The following is an 11,572-nucleotide window of genomic DNA, read 5'->3' as shown; positions in this document are numbered from 1 at the left end:
GGGGGGGGGGGGAGGAAGATTTAACAACCTCGACTTTTTTTTTTTTGAAGCTCTTACAACGAGAAAAAGGAGGGGACACATCTGGGTGGGAGGGGGGAGAGGGAGGAGGGAGGGAGGTTTTGGTGATGGGACACAATAACTAACTACATTGTATATTGACAAAATAAATTTAAAAAAAAAAGAAAGAAAAGAAAACTGCAAAGTATTGTTTGAGCATTTCTCAAGGAATTTTCCACTGAATACTGAGATCCCACAAAATGTTTGGGTGTTCTGTGGGGAAAATAGTGGGTTCCACAATCCTCCCTTACCCTGAGGAAAAAAGCAGGAAACCCTGCACACCTTACACCCTTCTTTGAGCATCGTAAGATCTATTTGTATATGAAAGTTGTTCAGTGCTTTCTAAACTTATGATCATAAGCCCTTTTTAATGAATAATACCCCATATTGTTTTTATAGGAGTTTAGTGTTCTCCAGAACATGACTTGGAAAAAAAGAACTGTGCAACTAGACAGTGGTACTCTGGATCCAGTGTCACCTAGAAGCAACAGAATCCTAAAGGTCCCTGGGCTTCATATCCTTCATATCCTACATATTCATGTCCATATATCCTTCAATATATGGACAGCACTCTGTACACAATATTACCGATTACACCACCACCATGATGGCTGCAACAGTAACAATGGCTAACACTGACCAAGGGCCTACCATGTGCCAGACACTGCTCTAAGTGTGGACAAGGATGGTTTCATGAAAATGCCCAATCATCTGGCCAGACACAGAAAGGGCAAGGTCACTTCTACCCAGGGAAGCACTCAGCCTCTTCTTCACTCATATCCACTGACTAGGAAGTCAGCAGCAGAGAGTCTGTCAGTGAAAATTATTTTTATAAATTATTTTTGTTGATGACTATGCTTTCCCTGAGTCATCTTGATTCATTAGATCCTTAATATCCTAATGGTGGGAGAGGCTTCTGGCACAGAGTGGCCTTGGAGGCTCCCTGGATGGGGTGTCTTCAGGCTGGCACCCAAACAACTCAGAAAGCTGGCTTTGCCTCCTGGGCTTCACTGCCACACACACAGCTCCCTGTGACAGCCTGCACTCAGCACAGCCAAGCCGCCATCTGGGACACAGATCATCAATCTGCTGTGCTGGACAACCAGCACCTGAGGCTTGTGGAGCAGTAGCAACACACAGGCAGATCTTGGAGCACTGTGAGTTCAATGTTGGTGCTCTGGGGTGTATACCTGCTAGGCCTGAATACACAGAGGGGCAGGAAGGCCCCAGCAATGCACGCTGTGCTCTGATTCTCTCATCTCACCCACAGCCCACAGATGCATGCAAACCAGTATTTGCACATGCTGCTGTCTGTTGCTCCAACTTTCCTGGGAGACAGGAAAGACAGGGTGTGGCCAGGTTCGAGGTCATTTTCATTTTTTAACTGCAGAAAGCTGAAAGTTTCCTTCCAGTAGGGACAGTACAAGGGCCCTTGTACTCTTCTCACAAGTTTCTTCCAAGAACTCAAGGACACGGCCAGCATCCCTGGGAGCAGATGTCGTGATACCTTGGTAGAGACAACAATGAGGCTTCCGATCAACCAGTAAGAAGACAAGCCTATGAGATGGTTTCCAGAATGGGTTATTTTGATTTGTCACACTCAGTTGGTTCTACCCATGATCTAGTGAGAATATGGATGTTACACACAGCAGCAAAATGAAAAGTGAAGGTGTAAGAGTCTTGGTGTTGGGGTTAGACAGAATCACCCCAAACACAGGGCCTTGTTCAAGACAAAGTCCTACCAAACTACCAATTAGCTCATTCAACCTAATGACATTGAACAGTAGCAGGAACAGAAGAGAAGGAAGGAGCATATGAACATGTGTTAACTAATTTAATCTTTCTACTGATTCTGAGGGGTAAATCTAATCATCACTATTTCGCAGAGGAACCTGAGACTCAGCAGAGCTTGGATATTTATCCAGAGCTTCTTGTCGCCAGAACTGCGTGACTCCTGTTCTCCACTGCCCCAACCCCCATATCACATGACCTCCCTAATGCGATTCATTCATTTTTCTCAATAAGACTGTATCTGTCAAACTGCAAGCAACACTGGCAGACACCTTAGAATTCAGGTCAGGTGTTACAGGTGGGGTTGGCCATTTTTGCCAAACATGACCCACAAGGAAAAGATGAAAGCAAAAACATATGAACAAAACAATAACAAAAGCAAAGCAGTACCTATTAACCTACCCACTAAAAGACAGTGCCATAAGCCATGCAAAAACAGAGAAAATATATCTGGAAACAGCATTTTGAAGTCTGACAGCTCCTTTTTGCCTCTTACACAACTCTCTCACTCACCTAACCATCTACCTACTCTCCTCCCCACAGCTCTTGGCTTCTGACACCTACTGCCTGTCTGCTCACTTAGCCAGCAACCGACCTAAAGATTCACCACTGCTCTAGATGGACTTCTGTGCATGTATGTGTGCATCTGTGAGCTGCGTAACTGTGCAGGTATCTGGGTGGCTGGAAGAAGTAACTCGTCTTACAGAATGGCTACTCTATTAGTTGTCGAGTGCTGCCCTAACAGAGCATCACAAGCTGGGGAGCTTAAAACAACAGAGATGTATTCTCTCATAGTCCTGGAGGCTAAACACGCAAAATCAAGGTGTGGACAGGGTTAAACAGCCTTTTGATGGCTCCGAGGGAGAATTTGTTCCATGCCTATCTCCTGGTTTCTGATTACAGCCAGGAATCCATGGCGTGGCATTCCTTGGCTTGCAGCTGCATCACTCCAAATCTCTGCCACCATTGTCACATGGCCTTATTCCCTGTGTGTCTCTGTGTGTCCTCTCCTCTTCTTATAAGGACACTTGTCATATTGGATTAGGGCCCACTCTAATCCACTATGACCTCACCCTAACTAATTATATCTACAACAACAACCCTATTTCCAAAAAAGGTCACACATTCTGAGGCCCTGGGCTTCAGGACATTAGCATATCTTTCTGGAGTACACAGTTCAACTCATAACAGCTACCATATGCCAGGTTTGAGGACCAGGCCACCTGTTTTCATCCTGATGCTCTCTTTATGAAGTTGATAGTGGCTCTCTACTCTGACACTGCACAGAATCATCAGTGGAGTTGCTGCTTTTGTTATCTTTTTTAGCATTTTTATGCCCAGTTCCACTCACCAGAGATTCTGATGTAGCAGATCCAGGCTGGGAACCAACACTTTAAAAAATAAAATTAAAAAGTAAAGTATCATAAGTGACTGTAATGCTCATCCAGAAATAAGAATAAAAATAAAAACACTTCAAATTAGGAAACTAAGGCAAAAAGAAGTGCAATAATATGTCCAAAATTCACTCAGCACACAAATGGAAGCACAGGTTTCAAACCCCGGTCAGTCTGACACAAAGTCCATTTCCTTCCTACTGTACCTGGCCAGGCCCATGTGACCAAGATTGGTGTATACATCTATGTATCAACCTAGGCAAGCTTCTTTCAAGTGTAAAAATAAGTGTGCTCTTGTATGCACTCTACGGATTATTAGTGGAGGAGTGAGTTCCTTTGGGTACAAACATTTGGCCAAACATCTTCACATGCCCTATCACCAGATCAGGAGAACGGTTTCTACCAGAGTGAACCCACAAAATGGGGAGGTTGTCACTTACAGTCAGCTGTTACTCTCAACACTGAAGTGACTGGTGCTGGGTCCTCAGCCCATACACACTGACGGAATAAATAAATGTACATCAAAATAAATGTTATCAAGCAAGAATGGTCCTAGCTAGAATTTTATTTCAGGTTTTTTCCCCATAATCAGGTTGGAAAACAGTGATCCTTCAACTTCAGTTTCATTACTTTTGCATCGCTTTCTCCTCTCTAGACCAAAAAAAGAAACAGTTACTAATTTGGGAACTGTCACTGATTTGGGAACAAATTTAATCCCATTAGATATCTGCTCACGGTTATTCTACGGTATTAAATGTTGCCACCAGAGAAATGCAGAAGAGAAAAGATTTCAAAGGTCATGTGCTACAACCATCCTAGAGTCCTCTGAAGTCACTGCCTTGCTCTCAATATCTTCCAATATCAGCCCCCAAATATCAATCCATATGGCAGGAGGGTGTCCAGGCTTTTCAGGACAGCTTTGGTTGTAAATAGATGTTCTAATGCCCCCATAAGTTAGGGTGACCCTCCCAGTTTCCCTGATGCAGTTCTGGTTTACCCCTAATGTTAAAGTATCCTTATTACCAGCAGCCACTTTCACCCTCAAACTTGTCTTGCTTTAGACAATATGTTATACGGTCAGGCTTCAGAAGCACATTGACATTAATAACACGTGCTCCAAGTTACAGTGCAGAAAACATGAACCCACCAATGCCCCATCCACCCTTATTTCCATTCTTACCTAATACATGCCCTTTGGTTGCTCATGCGTGTCTCACAATCGCTGCCTCCCTTGTACAGAGTCTGTTCCTGCCTCTGAGTATGCTCATGTGCCTCTCCCTCCTTCCCCAACTCCACTTATGTAAATCTTACCCATCTTTCAAAACTGAGCTCAAGCCCCATTTCCATGAAGCTGCCTCTGTCTACTTCAACCCACACTGATTTCTTCCTCTCTTAACTTCTACTCATGACATTTGCTTTGCTAAAATAGGGTAAGGAGTGAAAGGCACGTCTTTGGTGATAAATTCACTCCTCCCCCAAGCACTCTGCCTGTATTTTGTTTAGAAGTCTGCAGATAGTACCTGGTAATGGTAATCTGGCCCCAACCCCGATGGGCAGGCTTTCTTCAAAGGTGGTTCATTAAAAGAAATGAGAATACAACACATAATCTACTTACACATGCCTTTTTCCTACAGAACTGTTGTTCAATTCTAAGAAGGCTGCAAATAGAACATCTAAACTGGACACTCCCTGGAGATTTCCTCATCTGACCTCTTACCCAAAGCAGCTGTGCATCCCCCTCTACGTTTCCTTAAAAGATGCCCATCCATGTTACCCACAAACACATGCTTTGAACCCATCTCTCCAGGCACCTTGTTCCCTTGCTGGACAGCTCTGCTTGTTAAAGTTCTTTCTTAAGATACAGTATTTCTCAAACTTAGGTTTGTGGACCATCTGTGCCAGAGTTATTTGAGGTGCTTGTTAAAATCACAGATTCCCAAGTCCAACTCGAGGCATACTGAATCGGCATTTGGAGCAAGGAAAGGAGACTAATCTGCATTGTTAACAGGTTTCCCAGGTGATGCTTATGTATAGCAGAGTGTGAGATCCACTGTTAGAGTTGGTGGATTCTGTATCTGTAACTCAGCTCTACCCTCCTAACAACAGATAGACAGTCACTGCTCTTTTCTTCACAGCAGCTCTTCAAATACTGGAAGATGTCTCTCTACCTTCCCTCCTAATACTCAGCTGTTAACCCATGTTATTTAACTTTTCTTTACAAGTTTCCATACCCTGAACCAACTTGGGCACTCTCTCTGGGTCCCTGGCTGCTTGCCAATGTCTCTCCTCAAATGTGATGCCTAAAGATGGCACAGACCCACAACGGGCAGAGGGGAGAGAAAGCCAGAAGAATTTTCATGCATTTACCACATGCTGCCAATTCTGTGAAGTGTATCAATTTACACTCCTGCCAGCTGATGATGAGACTTCTCATTTCAGCCTAAACCAACCAGCAGTGTTACCATTTTATAAATCTTTGCTAATTTAATAGGCACATGATGTGGACACCTCAGAGTCGTACTTTGGACAACTTTGTTTATACTTCTCTCAAATATACTGGCAATTAGTAGTTCTTTGGTGAATTTTCTGTTCTTGTCCCTTATGTTTTTTTTTCCCCTTGAATTTTTTATGCCAGTTGCTGTGCCAGCTAAACCCTTCTATCTTATCAAATCCTTAAACAGAATTTTCCCTCTTCATAAGTGAAGAAACTGAAGTTTAAGTGTCTTAAAAGTTTTAGGTCTTCAGTTTCCTCACTGACTTATTCCTCCATTCAATCAACATTTTTTGGAGGGGAGTTTTTCATCTTCCAGACACTTTCTAAAGTGAGTTAACAGCACCTAGTACCTGGGATGAAATTATATGGAAGGTTCAGGAGGATGCTGGGACTTTTCACAGCTCTGTTCCCTCCTACTTCTACCTAAAATTTCCTTTATTCTTTTTGTTGTTCTTCCTGGCCTGGCGGTAAGAGTGACCAAGTAATAATTAGTTAGTGGACAGCAGTGCTATTTACTGATACAAAGTTCAAGGAAGATATATGCATCTGTTCATACATCTGTCAACAGAAGTAATATGTAGCTGTTCCCCCAAAAAAGGACCAGAAAAGGATCAAAGGGAGCAATCTGGAGATGAGGCAGAACTCTGTAACAAATCATAGTCCATCAGCTGGCTGCAGGATCAGTAGAAATTCTTCAAAAGCATGCACCCAAGTAAGATTGGCTTCCATTTTTCCCATTTTATATGATCTCATATCCCAAGACCAATGTTTGTGCAATTAACTAAGACCCTAATGTTAATTCATCATTTATATCATTTTAGTCCAAACAGCTGAGCTTCTCATGGATTTAGTTAATTTAATCAAATTCCATGCAATTATAATTTAATTAAAAATACATATGCATAAGGTTGAAATCCTGATACTTAAATCAATTGAATTTACAAGATTAGAAGAAATGCAAATGATTAATTACAGGTCTGAGTTAGAAGCAAAATTTAAAATGATTTAATCCTACTCTGTTTTTCTACCTTGAAGGCAGCCAAGGCCCAAAAGTCAAGAGTTCTCAGTGTCACACAGTGAATAGTAACACTGAGATCTGAATCCAGGTTTCCTGACTTCAAATCTATCTGGGCCTTTCCCTGACATTATTCCAAACTTCACTCGAAGAAACCCTGGCATACCCCAAACTCTCAAATTTTTTCCAAACAAAACCCATAAACTAGGGATCAAAACAGCCAAAGCAAAGTAAAAGTTCTTGGTTTCGGTACTATGCGATCAAAGTCCTTGGGGACTATACTCATATTCATATTTCCGTGAACTTTTTGAAGTACCCTTGTATTCTTCTATAAGCTTTAATGGAAACTCAATTGCTTCCTTATTAGTTATTAACAGAAACATATTCACTTGCAATTTCAAAGCCCTACCTTTTGCCCCAAATCTTTCTTTCATATAATAAACAAAAATAATTTTTTAAAAAAGTATTATGTAAATTACAATGCACATTTCCCCAAATAAAAACTAATACATCTTTCCTTTCTTCTTTACTATTCTAAGTTTCCTATTGCTCTCTTTTTGGACCAATCATTTTAAACTATATGAAAATTTTAAGTTCACTTTCTCAACACTAAAGTTTTAGTTCCTCCACAGCTTACTGCCCGGCAACCTTGCTTTTTTCAGAGGATATAAAGAGAATTTTAACCTCTAAACAGATTGTTCTAAATAGGACACAGCAAATTTTAAAAAGCAAAGGATATTCCAATTAACCTGTTGATTGTTTATATTGTTTGTAGAGTTGTATCTTCCAGAACTTTGTCTGAATTACTTGCTAGCCAGCCCAGGTGTTTTCCACCTTCATCCACCAGTAACACCTACAGACAAATCACACGCTCCACACAGCCCCTCCCTCCACCCACAGGCCCCTCCCCCTGCCTGACAACCCTCCATAAGCAAGATAATGCCTCACACACGTCCTTCCCCATAACCCCAACACAACAACAAAAACCTATCGGGCATCCTCATAAGGTCTGCTATGCACAATCAAACCCTAAAACCATTAAAACTGACCCCTTGAAAGCTGTGTTAACTTGATAAACATGCTATGTAAACATGAAAACACCTGGGATGTTTTCTATCTCACAAGACAGGCTTTTTCAAACCTCTCCTTGGAAATTCAGGCGCAGTGACCCCTCTGCCTTCAGACTCAGAGGCCTCCCCCAGGATAGAGCCTGGAGCCTGAGGAGCACACTCACTGCAAATCTGACTTGACAGTTGTCCTCTCCGAGGTAGCAGAGATCTCCTGAGACGTTGGTCTCCAGCCACAGGTGCTCTCCGTTCACCGCATTCTCCTGCAAGGAACAGACCCACTGACTTCAGTTTTCTTTTCAGGGATAAAGGGGGAGATTTCAAATTTAGATCTCGGATGTAGGGATGTTAGTGAACACAGGAGTTTAAACACTTCTCATTTTATCCCTTAAAGTCCTGCTGGAGTTGATTCTACCAAAATTCCAGAAATGAAAGGAGGTATTTAGAAAAACATTATTTGAGCTATAACTAAAATAGTCATTAGGTCTATAGCTGCTTCATCCACAGATATAGTCATTTTTGAAACATATATTCGACAAATGAGAAAAAATATCTTTAAATAGTTCAAGGTAAAGTCTTATTCATCCAGTCCCAACAGTGAAAATTCTGTGACAATTGAGACTAAAGTTCTATTAAAATTTGCCTTGACTTAGCAAATTAGCTAAGAAGGAAGATGGTAGCATTAAAGTATTTTAAGTAAAAACTGTTTAAAAGCACATTTATATCAGTAATGGGTAAATTATACTTCTAGGGGCAGAGGTTTCTTAAAGCTTAGTTTAAGTCCCTGTATACTCAAAGCACAGTAAATTTCTACTGATTCAAACATTTTACTAATTCAGTTAGGCCTTCACCCAATTAATTCTAATGTTTTCAAACTAAACAATTTTACTGCTTCTAAAAATACTCGCATAATTCTAAGGGCGAACAGAGCTGCTAGGATGTATAATATGATGAGCAATAATCCTATTGTCCAGAAATACACAGTGCTTCATGGGAAAGAGCAGGGTAAACACTTATTTCTTTAACACTATAATAAACAGGATTCCATATTTCTTTTTATGGTACACTACCTTGGAAAGGATGAATTTATATATTAATTGTATATTTTGCTCATTTGCTTAAAAAGGGCTCTGAGTTATTAGAGAAAGCATTATACTGGACACAACACAATGCTACATAAAGGAACAAGGCTAAGTCAACATACACACGTATGTATGCACATACACATGTTATAACACACAAAGAAACAAGACTAAGTCTATGGGTCTCACAGGAAAATTGCTCTTGTTTTTAGCTTGTTAATCGGAAATACATGAACATGTAATTATTTTTCCGTGGAGGATACTATGGACTGAACTATGTCCCCCAAAATTCATATGTTGAAGCTCTAACCCCCAATGTGATGGTATTTGGAGATACTGTAGGAGAAAGTGACTAGGTGTGTAGGTGTCAAGGGCTCAGGGAGAATGCACAGAGACCCTGAAGTGGGAACGTGCCACACACATCTCCAAGTGCCTCAAAACCATTCCTAAAAGGAAAGCAACACGGACGACACTAAATGGTGGTCATCTTCTCACCAAAACCTCTTCTTCTCTACTGGTTATTTTTCCCTGTAGCAAGTCATGTTAAATATTTTCAAGGAAGTCAATGGGAAAATGGGCTTCAATTCACAGTCAATTTTGTGGGACAACAACAGAATAGCTATAGGTTTGGAACTTAAACGTTTTTCAGATAGTGATGGATGAAAGTAATATCAAAAAATAAAATAGAAAGTGCTCCTTTGCAAGGTATCCTGAAGAAATTGATCCTCATAAACTAAAATATTCCACTAATGGGAACTTATCATCCAACTTTAACTTATAGCCATTTATACAAAATAATCCCTTTCATTTTATTATTCTTTAATTTATCCAACAAACATTTATTCCATACCACTGGTCCCAGGCACCATGGAGTAAAACCTACCAGAGAAGATGGAAACTAAACACTTAACAATAGCAGCAAATTCTAGAGAAACCTAACCACAACAAAAATCCTCCCAACTATTTTAGAAAGTGAAATATAAAATGTTTCAAGTAGGGAAAAGATCAAAAACCACAGATACTACCAACCCATGCAGGCCAAGAACTAAGTCCCAAAAGATCAAGTAAGGCAGCCAGGAGCAGGCAGGACTCACTGGTTCCCTGGGCTGGAAGGCTGGACCCTGAGCCAAAGGCTTTGTCCCTGCTGCACTGATACCACCTGCAAGAAGTATTCAAGAGGCGTGCTAGTCAACCTTGCCTAAGATTCAGGCACAGTGGGACTCCTAGGAGAAACTAACCTTACTCTTGGATGGGAACCTGATTTAGAAAAGATGGACCTTTGGAAGAGAAGAGGGAAAAAAAGGATGGAGGCTTTGCTGTATCCTACCACAGTGGTTCTAGAACACTGGTTTTCAAATTTGGCTGTACACTGAAATGACCCGGTGGGTTCTTAAATATACCTGGGTACCATTCCAGACTGTTCAGTCTATCTGTGGTGAAACCTGGGCATCAGGATTATTCAAAGTTCCCCAAGTGACTCTAATGTGCAGAGGAGTCTGAGACCCAATAATTCCACGGACCCTACCCTACCTCTTCAAGCTTTTTAGATAATAAGTTTTAGAACTTGTCTGCAAGTGAAGATCTATTAGATTTGATACCTTCAAATCCTTGTACAATCACCAGAGAAGGAGAAGGTGAGAGAGGAAAAGAGACATGGCATGAAGAAGCCCAGTGGCATTTTAAGGACAGAGACATGGAAGGATACATAGTTATTAGTCTCAAAGTTAACAATATAGATCCTGGGGATAATAGAAAAGGAAACAAACTTACACAAGCCCTTAAAGAGCAACAAAGTAAAATAAAATGTTTATACGGAAACTAGGAATCTCACTTCCAGGAATGTATAGTTCTAATGCAAGAAAAACTGTACATTAAGAGGTTTATTTTTACCATCTAATAATCAAAAATTAGAAACATCACAAATGCCCCGTGGGGAAGAATAGTTACAAAAAGAGGACAATACACAAAATGGAATATTATAAAGTCATCTAGAAATACAAATATGGAAAACTGTATGCAATGAAGTCAAGTGAATAGAAATGAAATTCAAAATTGACTCTATGTTATGATGACAACTCTGCATAAAAATAAGGCCTGAAAAATTAACAATATATCAGTAGTTTGATTTCTTGACCCACACATCCCCTTCCAGCTCTTTCTACCTAGTGCTCCCCTTTACCAGAAAAATTCAACAATGAGTTTTTTGGTTTTTGGGGTTTTTCTTAACTTCATGTTTCCTCTTCCTTTCCACTCCTTTATTTCTTGAGCACAATTCCATCAGGTGTTCTTCCTGCACATTCCACAATAACTACTCTTGTCAAAATCATTAGTGACTTCACATGGCTAAATCCAATTGCCAGAGACCAGCTCCAGTCGAGTTTGGGGGTCCTTGAAGGAGGGATGAGGAAGCCGGTGAAAATAACAAACACAGACAGAGACCTCAGTGCATCAGTATGCATGTTCTCTCTCTGCGGGCTGTCAGTGTGTTGCAGCTGGAGCCCAGTAGAGCATCAGACAATTGCCTTTTATTTAGATTTTTCTCTGCAGGGGGTTTTTTGGGTACTATTTTTATTGTATCAGCAAGCTTAAATCAATAGTCCAAAAAGCAGGGAGGAAACTTTTTTAGAGGTCAGCACGTCTTAGGTGATCAACTCGTGCGGCAGAGGTTTCTT

At 40.8% G+C, this 11,572-nt stretch overlaps 1 protein-coding gene across 1 annotated transcript in view; it reads right to left on the bottom strand.

Moving 5' to 3' along the window:
* The window catches only part of DGKI (diacylglycerol kinase, iota), a gene marked incomplete at its 3' end in the record, with an annotated part of 182,455 nt that overhangs the window by 158,285 nt on the left and 12,598 nt on the right, over positions 1–11,572 (bottom strand). Inside the window, exon 2 of the mRNA XM_008566126.1 lies at positions 7,986–8,081. The remainder of the gene's footprint in view (positions 1–7,985; positions 8,082–11,572) is intronic.

Source organism: Galeopterus variegatus, unplaced genomic scaffold, assembly GCF_000696425.1.
Source record: "Galeopterus variegatus unplaced genomic scaffold, G_variegatus-3.0.2 Scaffold223, whole genome shotgun sequence".
NCBI lineage: Eukaryota > Metazoa > Chordata > Mammalia > Dermoptera > Cynocephalidae > Galeopterus > Galeopterus variegatus.
This window is presented reverse-complemented; position numbering and strand designations above follow the sequence as displayed.